This window comes from Misgurnus anguillicaudatus, chromosome 19, assembly GCF_027580225.2.
Source record: "Misgurnus anguillicaudatus chromosome 19, ASM2758022v2, whole genome shotgun sequence".
Lineage (NCBI taxonomy): Eukaryota > Metazoa > Chordata > Actinopteri > Cypriniformes > Cobitidae > Misgurnus > Misgurnus anguillicaudatus.
This window is the reverse complement of record NC_073355.2, coordinates 4,798,458-4,814,091: the sequence shown is the minus strand read 5'-3', so window position 1 is coordinate 4,814,091 and position 15,634 is coordinate 4,798,458. Positions and strand designations below refer to the sequence as shown.

The 15,634-nt window shown below is 35.9% G+C and overlaps 1 long non-coding RNA gene across 1 annotated transcript; it reads left to right on the top strand.

Annotated features, from left to right (window-relative positions):
• Positions 1 to 9,004: 9,004 nt before the first annotated feature.
• LOC141350808 (uncharacterized) lies at positions 9,005 to 12,549 on the top strand. Its single transcript, XR_012358933.1, has 6 exons — positions 9,005 to 9,266; positions 10,858 to 11,003; positions 11,305 to 11,401; positions 11,538 to 11,658; positions 11,739 to 11,853; positions 11,994 to 12,549. It is a non-coding gene; the product is annotated as an uncharacterized lncRNA (long non-coding RNA).
• Positions 12,550 to 15,634: the final 3,085 nt, after the last annotated feature.

Sequence of the window (15,634 nt, the reverse complement as noted above, 5' to 3'; positions counted from 1 at the left end):
GTATCGAGCATGCATAGTGTTTATCAAAATACTCGGTCCGACATCAGAGTCAAGTCGGCGGACTAACTGGGTGACTGTCAGGCGCCATAGTCATATACGGTGTCCATCTAAGACCCATACAGTAATTTCTAACAGATTTGATCCCCTAAGCAGTACACCAGCTGAAACACCTGTTAAAAGTGCCCTGGTCATTGGAGATTCTATACTCAGGAACATTAACATTGAGGCACCAAACACCACAGTCGACTGTATACCGGGAGCCAGAACGTCTGACATTAGATCCAAACTTAAAGTGCTGCTCTGGTCCCCTCCCCGCCTACCAGGGAGATGAAACACACAGTAGATTAGTGTCTCTCAATGGCTGGATGTCAAAGTGGTGCCCTCAGCATAATGTAGGGTTTATAGACAATTGGAAGCATTTCTGGGGGAGACCATTCCTCCTAACCCGAGATGGCCTTCATCCGTCATCGGCAGGAAGTGCTATTACTCACTAGAAATCTGATCAATAGTCTTAATTCTGATATAGTCTGACTATCCAGGGCCCAGGCCAGGAAACAGACGGATCGGCTTAACCGTCCGTTTTTTAGCTGTTATGATATGTCAAGATCACTTTCATCCCAGCACTTCGAATCGATCTTACCAGAATATCAACACATTTCAACTGTATCTGTTCCCCGAACAAACAAATACAGAGCACCGCTTGCCACATCTGGTAAAAATCTGATTAACATAAAATTAGAAAGCAATACATTAACAGATGAACCTTGAATTGTAAAATTCGGCCTTCTTAACATTAGGGATGGCTCCCGCGAAACTGACGTTTCGACACTGTGTCGAGATCCCGAAGCGTAAATGTTTCGAAAACACTGCTCCGAAATGTAATTCGAAACACCCATGTCACGTGATGAAGTGATTCGAAACACCAAGCGGTGCATTTCACAAGTGTTTCGAAAGGTGGCGTACCTGTCGAATCTGCGTCGAATCTTAAACTGACAGGGTAGGAAACAAATCTGACAATACCTCATTGATGCGTTTTTGGCAAGATCAAATACTATAAATTACTGAAAAGAAGTAATTTTTCCTCATAGGTATGTAACACTTAGGCTACTTACAAAAAATGCATGTCAGCAACAAGTGTCCCTTGTGTGAGAATGTTTTCAAAGGCTGGAGAAATTATATTTAAAAAAAGAAGCTGGTTGAGTTTATCAACACAGAACAATTTATATATTTGAATAAAGATCTGTATATGTAAACAATGTGGCATATTATGGCTTGATATATTTTATGAATCTCTTATTATTTATTTGGTATATCTCTATTCCATTTTTTTATTATTAAATAGACCCGAATAGCCTATAGTTATCGACAATTGTGAGCCTAAAAGCTCATGTAGTTGTCAAACAGATGTTAAAACAACAACAACAACAAAAAGCATTTTAATATGATGACGTCCCACCTAGAAACTAGAAGTTCTAAGAACGTTCTCTGAAAGTTCCCAATGTTCCCAAAAACATTCTGCCAACGTTAAAAGTGACCAGTTTTTTTTAAGTTCCAAGAACGCTTCTGTGTTGTCCGAACGTTAGAGGAATGTTACATTTTACCATTTTTAAACGTTATGATAATGTCATGTTTTAATGTTCACACAATGTTTAAAACAACAACTGTTTATTATATTGACTTGTTTGACTGTTATGTAAATGATAGAGAAACATTGCATTTTATTATTTTATAAAACATTATTTCTGAATGTTCAGTAAATATAACGCTGTAGAAAACACAATTCACCTATTAGGTTTAGATGTTGATGTTTTGTTTCATTGTAAGTCACCATTATTGTGATTAGTGTTTGTTTTAGTTGGGCTCTTGACTTTTTACTTGCTAATTTTTTCCCTGGTTGTGTCAACCCCGTGCCAATGCACCACATTTGTTATGAACATGCAAAGTCAATAGTGCAACTCCGTGGCCGCTGGCACACAATGGCAAAGATCCTCACCCAATCCATCTACAGATCAAAAGTTCATTTTCTGCCAACAATGTATATAGATCCAGCTCTTTCACAGCAGTCCGTCACCAAGGAGCCCCAGAAACCCTGCACAAAAATCATCCACTGTAAAACTGGGATGCACAAACACCAAGAACCAGACCATGAATCCCAACCATGGCGACAAACAAAATTGTAAAAAAAATTATTATTTATCCATGCTGCAGTGCATGCTGGGTGCCCTGAATGAGATTTGTAATTTGTTAATACCCAGCATGCATTGCAGCATGAAGTTTTTTATTTAATTGTCACCATGGTTGAGATTCATAGTCTGATTCTTGATGTTTGTGCATCCCAGTTATACAGCAGATATTCTTCGTCCAAAGTCTCCAAAACTCCACAATGACAAACCGCTGTGAAAGCACTGGATCTCATCCACATTTCTGACAGAAATAAACTTTTGATTAGTAAATTAATTAGGTGATGATCTTTACCATTATGTACCAAGCACCACACCACAGAATTACACTATTAACTTTTCATAACAAATGTGGTGCATCAACACAAAGTCAACACAACCAGGAAAAAACCAGCAAGCCAAAAGTCAAGTGTCAAGAGTCCAACTAAAACAAACACTAATCACAATAAGGGTGACTTTAAATAAAAAAAAACATCAACATCTAAACCTAGTAAGTGAATTGAGTTTTCTACAGCAATATATTTACTGAACATTCAGGAATAATGTTTTCTAAAATAATAAAATGCAATGTTTCTCTATCATTTACATAACAGTCAAACAAGTCAATATAATAAACAGTTGTTGTTTTAAACATTGTGTGAACATTAAAACATGAAATTGTCATAACATTTAAAAATGGTAAAATGTAACATTCCTTTAACGTTCAGACAATACAGAAACGTTCTTAGAACTAAAAAAAAACTAGTCACTTTTAATGTTGGCAGAATGTTTTTGGGAACTTTCAGAGAAAGTTCTTAGAACTTTTAATTTCTATCTGGGGTAGCGCATGCATTTCCCGGGTTCGATCCTAAGATCTACGCATGACAGTTGAGAGCACTATCCACTCTCCCATTCTATCACTTGTGTGTCAATTAAACAACATGTGGGATACAATTTGTCAGCGCTCGTCTAAAATCTTGTCAAGGCTGCTTCATGTAAAGATATGCAAACGACCGCTAGGTGTCACTGTGGAGGCGGTTTCGGATTGATGTTTCGAAGCCTCGAAAAATACGGCACAATTGATTAAACTGTTTCAGTGTTTCACGAAGCTTCGCTTTGCCCACCACTACTTAACATTAGATCGCTTACCAATAAAGAACCTATTGTCAATGAAATAATTACAGACCAAAACTTAAAGATGCACTCTGTTTAACAGAAACCTGGCTTAAAGCAGACGACTACATTAGTTTAAACGAATCCACCCCACAAGACTATTAATATAAACACGAACCTCGATTAAAGGGGAGAGGGGGTGGTGTAGCTACAATATACAACACATTTTTTTAAAGTAAACCAAAAATCTGAACTAAAATTTAAATCATTTGAACTAATGTTGTTAAATATGGAAATAACTGATCGTAACAACAAACAGCTTTCTTTTGCCTTACCTACAATCTATAGACCTCCAGGCCACCATGCAGATTTCCTTAAAGAAATAGCAGATTTCCTCTCTGAGCTTGTAGTCACTGTAGATAAAGCTCTTATCATTGTTGATTTTAATATCCAGGTGGATTGTGTGAAAACCTGAACAATGAAAAAAGAGAATCATAATTACCCTTGTTTCCTCTTTAGCACCGTTACGAAACTGACTAGAAACAAAGAACAAACAAAAACCAATAGTAAACTTCAACACAATAGTAATGATTTCATAAACTTCTTTTCTAACAAAATAACGGCTATTAGGGAAAACATCGTAGCTACCCAAGCAGCCACCACTCTACCCGTTAGTTCACTTAACACTAGACTACCATACGAACATCTTGATTCATTTAAACCTACTACAATAGATGAGCTCTCTAAAATAGTCACATCATCCAAATCATCGTCTTGTATATTAGACCCCGTTCCCACAAAACTACTTAAAGAGGTATTCCCTGTAGTGCCCGGTACTAAATATCTTTAACTCATCACTAGAAATAGGATACGTTTCAACAGCTTTCAAACTAGCAGTTATTAAACCGCTGATTAAAAAACCGCAGCTTGATCAGGGAGAGCTTAATAACTTTAGACCAATCTCAAATCTCCCTTTTCTTTCGAAAATATTAGAAAAGGTAGTGGCAAGCCAATTACGCACATTCTTGACAAATAATAGTACATATGAAAAGTTCCAATCAGGATTCAGGCCCCACCATAGCACAGAGACAGCGTTGCTTAGAGTTACAAACGACCTCCTATTAACATCCAATCGTGGTGAAATCTCAATCCTTATATTACTAGATCTTATTGCTGCCTTTGACACAATAGATCATACAATCTTACTCAATAGACTAGAAAACTATGTTGGCATCAGTGGTCAGGTGTTAGCCTGGTTTAGGTCGTATCTAACCAATCACTTTGTTTATGTACATGAGGAAGAGTCATATCACTCCCTGGTTAAATACGGTGTACCTCAGGGATCAGTTTTAGGTCCTATCCTGTTCTGGTTATATATGTTACCCCTAGGTGACATTATCAGGAAACATAACATAAGTTTTCACTATGCGGATGATACCCAGCTTTACATCTCCTCACATCCCAGCGAAACACACACGTTTCCTAAGCTAACAGACTGCATTAGCGATGTTAGTGACTGTATGGCACATAACTTTCTTAAGCTCAACTCCAATAAGACAGAGATACTTATTATTGAACCGAATCGCTACAAACATAATATGTCAGATTACAAGTTGCACATAGATGGCTGCACTTTGGTGCCATCTTCCACGGTTAGGAACTTAGGTGTGATGTTCGACAGCAACTTATCCTTCGATACTCATATCGCCAACTTCTGCCGCACAGCATTCTTCCATCTTAGAAATATCTAAAAAATACGCCATATACTGTCTACATCTGAGAGAAGCTTATCCATGCTTTTATGACCTCTATAATAGACTATTGTAACTCGCTACTCGGGGGATGCCATGCAAGGTGCTCATAGTGTGAATTCCACAACAATTATTGTATGCAAAACACTGATACTTAAAACAAAATGCCAAGAGCATACAGTACCATCAAATAATAACACTTTCTGTTCCTATAGAATGCAGACAACATGAAGACGTTGAACAAGTGCTGCCTTTTAAATATGAAGAAGTTGGAAATTGGGTAATATAACAACTGGAGAAAGATACAATAGGCTACTGTAGATCTTTAAAATTATTTGCCTGAAGGGACAACACTTAACTGCACCATAAGCATAAAAAATAAAACAATTAAATGACGGTACTTGACTTGTGTGTGCTTTAAATGAAATGACAGACAATCTGAATTTCTTTTTAAATGTAGGTCAATACACAATTATATGGATTTAGATACAACTTTTTCACTTCTTTAACAATATAATTGTTAGAATTGTATTGCTGAGGCTATCTTAAATTGAGGTATTTAAAATTGTAATTTATTTTTTAGCATAGGTCAAGGTCAGTTTTTTAATAAAGCACCTTTCCAATAGCCCTATGGCTAGCCAAAGGGCTTCATTAAAGGAGAAAATAAAATACAACGTACAGAAAACTAATAATAATAAAATGTATAATGCATTGGTCTAAACATTTGAGAGGCCTATCACATACCATATAATTAAACACTGTCTATATTGTATTAATTATTATTTTAACAAATTGTGTTAAATTTGGTATATAAGTTCATTTTTATACTGATAGTGTTTTATAAAGTCAAATAAAATGTCAGAGTCAGCGGTAATATCATGGCATTTACAGTTCAGTCTTAGTGGAAGTCTAGTTAAGCAACAACTGAGGCTTAGCCTGGCAGTTAGCCTGCCCCGGACCAGGCTAGTTTCCAAGTATAAGTTGCCATAGTACCTGAGTTACAACTTTTTCAAGTTCGCCTAATGGAACCGAATCGACTGACAATAAGTCTGTCTTCTCAAAATAAGCCTGGCTTATTTCATAATCTTGTTTTATGGAACAGCCCTCTGTATCTACTTTCATTTCAAAGGGCTTGTTATGTATGTGCAGTGTAACAAATCCTTCATCTGTTCTTTCTGTTTGAGGAGTGATGGTCGTTGAGTTTGACACGGTCCACGTAAAAAGTGTCATCACAGAGGCTGTTTTCTGGCTTTTCCAGGTCTAACTGGTGTACGGATTGTCTATAATCTTTGTGCTTTGCATAGCTTTTCTTTTTATAGCCTTGGCGGTGTGACATGGGCTTACAGCATTTTTTGTAATGATTGATTTTTTTACAGTTATGCCATTGTTGGCCAAAAGCAAAGTATGGCTACTTCCACAATTGTTGCAATTTGTAATGGATTTTTGTCTCGTATTTGCCTGCTTGAGGTTTATATATTGACCTCTGGTGCCACCCACTGGAATTTGGCTGGATTGCGTCGACAGTGGTGGCTGTTTGGGGCATGGCTAGCCTCCTATTACACTGAAAAAAACAACTAGTAAAATTTACTTAAAAAAATCCTCGTAACAATTTGCACGAACTTTTTTTAAGTAAAATTTACTGCTTTTTTATAAGTAAAACTTACCTACTAAAATCAAATAAAATTGACTTAAAATTGCATGATAAAACATATGTTAAATAATTAATTAAATGTTACTTAATTATTGTATTTAGAAGTTAGATTTATTTTAATCGTTTAGGGAAAGTCTATTAGGTTTTTTTTTTAATTGAAGCATTGCTGTCCTAATAATATTAAATAAATCGTATTTTCTGTTTGTTATTTTCTTTAACATATTAATATGGACATAGTTCTTTTAAGTGTTATAAATGGCATTATAACACACAATTCATGACTGACAACAAGTCAGTCATTGAATAAACTTGATTCGGAACAGAAACGCACACAAACTGTGTTTCTGACATGCATTATCAGCACTGTGGAGAGAATTACAATACAATGTTCTGAACAGGGTTCATGTACAGAAACACTGATCACCTGAACGGTGGCTTCACAAAATTATTATTTACAACAAAACAACATCAATAATATAAGAGCTTAAACCTTTATGACATTTTGCTAACAAATATTTAAGTAGTTAAAGTTCTTATCAGTTCTTATTCTGTGATAAAGCTTAAAAAATAAAAATATTCAGGCGCAAAGAATTGTGGGTATTCCTTACAACATGTGCAAATAAATGTAAGTAAATTTTACTTAGATTTTTTTTAGTGTAATGGATTTAATATTTTTAAGTAAAATGAACTAAGATAAGCTAAAGTTTTTGATTAAAATTTACTTAATTATTTTAGGACTATGTGCAGTGACTATAATACAAGAAAATATCTAATAAGACTTACTATTCCCACACAGTTCATTTTTTACATGAATTAATTGTGTACTTATCATCATTTTACTTAGGAAAATCTAGTTCTCAAAAATGTTAATATTATTATGTAGAAATTATGAGAGTTAATCTAATAAATATTACTACACCAAAAAGTTCGTTTTTTCAGTGTACTTTCCTCAGTCATCTCATATATGCGGCAGATTGTAATAGCTTTTGTTAGAGTTAATTCGCTGTCACGTAGCAAGTATTTCTTATACTGTCATTTCTGATGCCACATGCTATTCTGTCACATATCAGTTAATCTGTCAGGTTTCCAAAGTTAGCTTTGATCCTCAAGTCACCAGTGTTGGCAAAGTTACTTTAAAAAAGTAATTAGTTATAGTTACTAGCTACTTCTCAAAAATAGTAACTAAGTTTGTAACTGCGTTACATCATTATAAAAGTAACTAATTACCAGGCAAACTATTGCGTTACTTAAAAAAAGTTAAAATATTTCAAATAACTTGGATGCCCCCAATATAACATTTGTTAAATGAATGAATTAGACACTAAAGAGAAACCACTAATTTTGTCCCTTAAGAAAATTAACCATGGTTTTACTACAGTTAAAACCAAAAAACATGGTTACTGCAGTAAAACCATGGTTACCACAAAATAACCATGGTTTTGACAACAAACCATAATTCACCATGGTTACTGTAGTAAAATCATGTTTTTACTGATAGCAATCAATACGCCAAAAAGCCATGGTTACTGCACTTTTACCACAAAAAACCGTGGTTAATTTTCCCAAGGGGTGGCAGCATTTGATGATGTGGGGTGCTTTATTAGATCAGAATTACAGACGTGAAGAGGCTCTTTCTTACTCTGCATAAGTTGCAAATTACATAAACATTCTTACGTTTCACCTCAACAATGGAAAAGTAGTGCTTATTATACTCCAACCTGCCAGAAAAGATAGCTAGATTTGTCCTAGTCGCTTTTTGTAAATAAAGTCGCTAAAGGGGTTTAGAAAGATGCTAAATCTAGTGACAAAGTCACCATTTTGGCAACACTGCACTGAACTTCTCGGACTGTGCATGTGTTAGCGTATGAACTGCCTCTGGTTGGCTAATGATGGAAATTAAGCCAATCATCATCGGTTATGTGGTTGTCCCACCCCCTCTAACACACACACACACCAATCATCACCAGTTATGTGTGTGTCTCTCAGCCCCCAACACACACACAATAGAGAAAAACATTGCCTGTCTGGATGAGAGAACCTACTCTGGTGAAAATCGCTTTAGTGAGATTAATTATAGTAACGCGCAGCATTTATTATCAATAACGGTAAAGGCGTTATAACGGGGGAAACAGTAATTTATTTGATTACTCATTACTGAAAAAAATAACGCCGTTAATAACGCCATTTATTTATAACGCCGTTAGTACCATCACTGCAAGTCACTGATGTAGGATTCAATAGTTTCACCTTGCTTTTGATTTCGTGAATGAAACGTGTGTCTCTCCATAGTTTTTTTATGACCGAAATGTTCGGTTCAGACACACTGGGTCTTTTCTACACAGCAAAATCACCAGTGTTAAATTTTCAGGGATGGTGTTAAATACACAGTGTTGATGCTATTTTAACACTATCTGGTAATAAAATAACACTGCCATTGCTAGGCCAGTGTTATATCCACGACAGTGTCAGTGTAAAACAAGGGTGTTACCAGATTTCACACTGAGCGGTGTAAATCAAGCCACGCCTCCACTAAACATATCCTGTCAGGGATTTTACCGCCATTTTCTTTCAAAGGAGGACTGAAGAGATGAGGTAAATAAGTTTAATAATATTTACATGGTTTAGCTAAATTAAACTGTTATTTCTCTGTCTGACTCTACGCAGCCATATGCCAAAAAACCCTCAATAAGATATTTCTCCCATTTTATTTCCCCTTTGTTCGTTATTTGGTTCAGTTTAATCAGAGGTACCTTGTGTTACGTTGGTCCCTTGTTAGTTTAGTATAAAGTTAAACTGCTAGCTAAAAGTTTTAACCAAGAAGGATAATATTAACAGGAGATATGAATGAATGTAAGAATTGAACCATGATAAAACGCGACATACAAATTGAAGGTATGAAATTAAGTTAAATGAAAGCTTGTTTATTCACCATATGATGCTCGTTATGAGGTAATCATATAGGCTAGCTAGATACCGTGAGTTAACGAGGTCGTTTACATGCACGTGAGTGCACGGATATCGGTTAATTATTCAAATGACTGAAAAACACGGAGAAAACCGCAACCGCATTGCCATGTGTTTTTCTAAGATGTATGCAAACAGGGGAAATATCACCAAACCAACAATTCATTTTACCAAATTCTCACTATATATCATCATTTGTATGCACAGAATTGCTGGATTGGATGCATTGTGTGTTGTAAGCTTTTCGTGGCGCTAATTGTCAGACAGATGCAAATGGCAAATACATACGAAAGTGTAAAACGTGCACGTAGGAGTTTTCCTTACTCAAACATGTTCTGAGGGCAGAAAGAATGTGATTGGTTCACAAAACGACCAATCAAAATGCTCGTTACTGGTTTAAGCCCTCAGCGGAGCCTCCAAGGCAGCTTCTGCAGTGAAGCAGTTTGAGCTCACCGTTGGTCAGATGAGTAGCGCAGATATGGTAAGATAGGAATGAGACTGTTTTTGAATTCAGCTTGAAACGTTTCGAGCATTTAAGTGACGCGTTTTCACGTGTCCGTGGCACGACTTTCTTTTTTGTGCCAGTTTCACGTATTGGTTGCTCAATTGTTTTTCCTATTTTCTTACCATTGTCGCTTGGGATTGGGGTTAGAACAACTTTCTGTTACATAAAATGACATCCTCACCCTAACCCAACTCTAACCCCAACTCCAAGCAAGAACAATTTAATTTTCTGACAAATTAATGTATAAACAATGTCATTTTAACCCAAACCCAACTTTATCCTCGCGCGAGAACAGTTTAAAAATGTGACGAAAACCACAAATCTAACCCCAATCCCAATCGACAATGGTTTGAAAAAAGGAAAAAAAATTGAGTAACCAATCCGTGAAACTGGCACGAAAAAGAAAGTCGTGCCACGGACACGTGAAAACGTGTCACTTAAATGCTCGAAACGTTTCGAGCTGAATTCAAAAACAGTCTCATTCCTATCTTACCATATCTGCGCTACTCATCTGATCAACGGTGAGCTCGAACTGCTTCACTGCAGAAGCTGCCTTGGAGGCTCCGCTGAGGGCTTAAACCAGTAACGAGCATTTTGATTGGTCGTTTTTGTGAACCAATCACATTCTTTCTGCCCTCAGAACATGTTTGAGTAAGGAAAACTCCTATCTACGTAAAACGTGTATGGCGAACGTTTTTTTTTCTGTCATTATAGATGCTAGTTTGGTGAAAGTACACACTGAGTGCTTCACATCATTCAGAAGAGATGCTGTTTTTAAGGGCAGTTTATTAAAGAAGACCTGACATGGATGACTTCCAGTGAGAAACGACTGCTAATACTTCATAAATTCATTACAGAAGGTAAGTTTATATATTTATATGTAAATCATTTTATTTGACATAACTGAACAGTTAACCAATCTTTTTAGTATATGTAGTTTTGTACATATGGTTATTAATCTGGCAAGAAAGTCACATGACCTGCTGCCAACTTTAATAAAAATATATTATCGTTTTGCTATTGATGTCATATTAAATAGCAATTAAATTGATTACTAATTTGGAAATGTATAAATGAAGATTCATATTGTCTTGAGTGCTGTTTTTAATATAAAAAGAATGTTGAGTTTTCAGAGTCTTTATTGTCATTTCTTTGTGATAGGACCCTACCAGACTATATTTGAATACGGCATACCCATGAATTCTGAACTGTTATTCCTTAACCCAGTTTGGAGGATAAGAGCTTACCAACTAGTTATGTGAGTACACAGAGTACATTAGTACTGTACACTGTCTCTAACATGATTATACTGAGATGATTTTGATTCAAATAACGGTTAAAACTGCACCATTTTTGGTATTTTCTTGACTCTTTTTGTCTTTGAAAATCTGCAGAAATATGCTGAGGCGATGTATTGCAAAATAGCCAACATACAACAATTAAAGGATAATTGCAGACTACATCCTGATGAAGATATGGACGACCCTCTGTCTGGTCAACAGGAGTTTAAATATGGTAAGTGTACATGGGTTTGCTACTTTTACGGTTTTAAAGTTTAACTGTATACTCATGGTGTTTACATTGTGTTTTGCTAGGATGGGACAGTGACGTGGCAGCTCTTCCCTGGCTCATTCACTTCTTGCCTTCATTTGTGAAAGGAAGAAAGACTGGAGAGGGTCAATGTGCAACTGAAGCTACTGATTGTGCTGTGTAAGTTTTTTTGGTATTTTGTTCTAGTTGTTTATTCAGCAGTTAGTTTGCTTGCATTGTTCACCCCATGTAAATGCATACAAGTTCATAAATACACATCAAATACATTCATCAAATACACTCTTTTAAAACACTCTTAGGTGATGAGCATCAATCCATGCTTTGAGGGGGATGAATCATCACAGCCCTGCCTGCTCTGCATTGGGAACAGAAGTTGCATCCAGAGTTTTTGCATCATTCTGGACCAAAAAGCCATTCCCTCCATGATGAAGACCACTGATGCAGCCTTCCACTACTGTACATCATGAGTAAAACAACTACAGAACTAAATACCAGGTTGGAACGTATTTAAGAAAAATGAAACGTCTTTTGAATTGAAATGTCTGTTTTGTTATGGAAAAATCTTTAGTATTGTGAAGGATAAGCATTTCTGCTTGCCAGTAAGGTAATTGCAGTGTATTTTAATGTTCAAGTTTTGAGTAGGGTGGTTAATTTTTTTTAACTCATTTGATTTGTTAAAGACCTTATAAGTGGTTTTCATGTCACTGCGCTGTGGTATAAGATAACTTTCATTATTCCATACTGTATTCTGTTTCTAATTGTAGCTGAGGTATTTAAATAAGCAGTGTTAAATGCTAAGTGTTGTGTGTATCAAAGTAAATATTAAATGTGATGTACTTTAATAAAAAGAGGTTTTGCAATATTTCTTGTCATTTGTCTTTTATAGAAACAACCCATTAGCAACAAAAGTGGCTATTAATCAGTATTTTAACACTTGACATTGTTGAATTCACATTACACTGGTGTTGACATTAAATTAGGAGTGTTAATTTTTAACACTGTATTTCTGTGCCAACACCAGTGTAGTGTGGAAACAACAATGAATAGTGATGAACAAAGTGTAAAATTTAACAAAATTGAGTGTTGAATTAAAATATAATGGGTGTTGTTAAATTAACACTACACTTTTGACTAAATTAACGCAGTGTAGTGTGGACACATATACACACTTTGCTGGTGTTAAATTTGACACCGTGGGTGTTATTTTAACACCAGTGATTTTGCTGTGTAGACTCTGCTGGAACGACAATGGCTCCCTCTTCACCTGGCGCCCTCAACTCCGCTGCGTTAACAAATGAACGCTCCCGTTTGATGGCCTTCGCTCCAGCGAGATTGAGGAGGATATATGCCTTTGTTTTGGCAGGCTTGTCAGAGTGCGGCGCTGCTATAAAGATGTCATACTCTTGTTCAAAAACTAGCTAATTCTCAGCGAGGTTCCGTCAAAACTAGGGGATCTGGGGCCTCATGTATAAAGCATGCGTACGCACAAAACAGGGCTGGAAACGTGCGTACGCCAGTTTCCACGCAAAGGTTGTGATTTATAAAAAAATAAACTTGATGGGAGAATGGGCTTGCAGGGTGGGATATTAGGATGATTCATGTACACACACTTGCAGGTGATCTGTGATTTTTAAAGGGAACATTGCTTTGTTTTATAAGTCTTCATAATTTTTGGTGTATGCCATTTTTGGCTTTTGTGCGTACGTAGACTTTTAGTAAGAATCCCACACACAGTTTGATACATGAGGCCCCTGATCCACGAAATCCATCCACCATCACGTCTTTAGTCACAACTTTAACTTGCTTTAGCAGTTCTCTCTGCTCGAGACAGAAAAAAAACATGTGAAACTCACAGGCGATAGATCCGTTTCATCTTCTGACACCATGTAGAAGTGAGAGATGAGTCTATGTTTAATCCAAACCAGACGTGTTTATTATGTAAACCTCTGCAAGTATATTCAATTTACAGCTTACATAGCCACAGGCAACAAGCTAAAACTAACTAACTTTAATCCGGCAAGGGGGATGTGAACCAGCACAGACAGGACCAATGCACATGCCGGCAAAATCCCCGGTGTTAAATACACACTGTGGGTGTATATATAATCCACTCCCAGATGGGTGTGTATAAAGACTGGTGTTAAAATTTAACACTGAAGCAGTGTTAAAGTTAATGAGATAATGAAGTGATGATTAAGACATTAATGGTGAACACCTGCTGGTCATTCTGTGTCAAATCAACCTTAATTTTAGAATTTTCCCTGTCTTTAATTTTTTTATTTCGATGACTCTTTTTCTGGATAAAGTAATACTAAAATAATGCAGAAAGACAAAATATTTAGATGTAATAGATGAAATCCCCATAGTTAAATAAACACTATCATCATCTCTGTTTGAAAACTAAAACTACAACTTGCTTGCAGAGGTACATGGATGATAAGTTTAACTTCGATACAACTGCTGTAAATCTGGTTAATAAAGTTAGTCACCATTGCTCCGATTAGTGTTTCCTTTAGTTGGGTACTTGGGTCTTAAAGTTTAGTGTTAGTTTATTTCTGCTCATTGTGGCAGTGTGTTAATTAAACACTTCTGTTAGAGCAGAGGAAGATGAGAGAAATGAAGTCTAGAACTGTTACTAAGTTAATTATTATGAAAACATTAGTGTTGTGATTCAAAGATCTCATACAAATAAATAATCACTGTATATAAGTGTATAATTTTATATTTGGTCCATCCCATGAAATCCATATAGCCTTAAGAGTTAATATTTTTCACCGAAATCTAATCTGTGGAGTCAGTCAGACACACTGAGACATCAACAATCAGCCTATAAAACACAATCATGGTGACAATCAACAACAAAGCTTCATGCCGCAATGCATGCTGGGTACCAGGATTGTAGAAAACTCATTCATAACTCCCATCATGCCTTGTGACATGACAAAATTGTGCAAATTTCTTACCATTTACTGTCACCCTTGTTGAGATTTGTATCAGAAGTTATGATGTCTCACTTAAGCAAAAAAAAAAGAAAAAAAAACTAAAGCATTACAGCAGTCTTATTCAGAACAGTGTCATATTCATAGAGCATTTTTGTATTTGCATTATTGTCTTTATCATTTATTTATGATCAAATGTTTTAACGATTGATAGAGTATAATATAAATAATCAATCTCAGATGCTATGAAAAGTTTTCCCTCTACATCAAGCAATGAACAAACAGTCTTAATAAAACAATGTTACAATTGCTAAAAGAGGAAAATTAGTTTAGTGAAGGTTAAAGGAAGAATGCCTAACTAAAGGAAATGTTAATCACAATAATGGTGACTTCAAATGAACCCATAAGAAACACAAACTTAAGATTTAATGTGATACATTCTGTGATTACATCACGTCAGAAAGTAGATTTGTCTACTAAATCACGTGTGTGGATGCTGGAATAGTTGAGCACTTGTATTTTGTTCTGACAGCTGTTAAGAAGTTAAACTTATCATCCCGGTTTAGAAAATAACGCTGCAAGTTATAGTTTTAGTTTTTTTTAACAGAGATGATGATAGAGAGGCAAACGTGCAAAATTGCAGCTTTTGGAGTCATACACCCAACAATGTTCATTTAATACTGGGGATTTCGCTGTATTCATCTATTGCATTTTGTCTTTCTTCATAATTTTAGTATTACTTTCTCCAAAAAAAATCCAGGAAAATTTTGTTAATTTGACACAGAATGACCAGCAGGTGTTCACCATTAATGTCTTAATCATCACTTCATTATCTCATTAACTTTAACACTGCGTCAGTGTTAAATTTTAACACCAGTCTTTATACACACCCATCTGGGAGTGGATTATATATACACCCACAGTGTTTATTTAACACCGGAGATTTTGCTGTGTGTGCAATTCCTCCAGTACGGTGTCTCTCAGCATCCATACAGTACGCA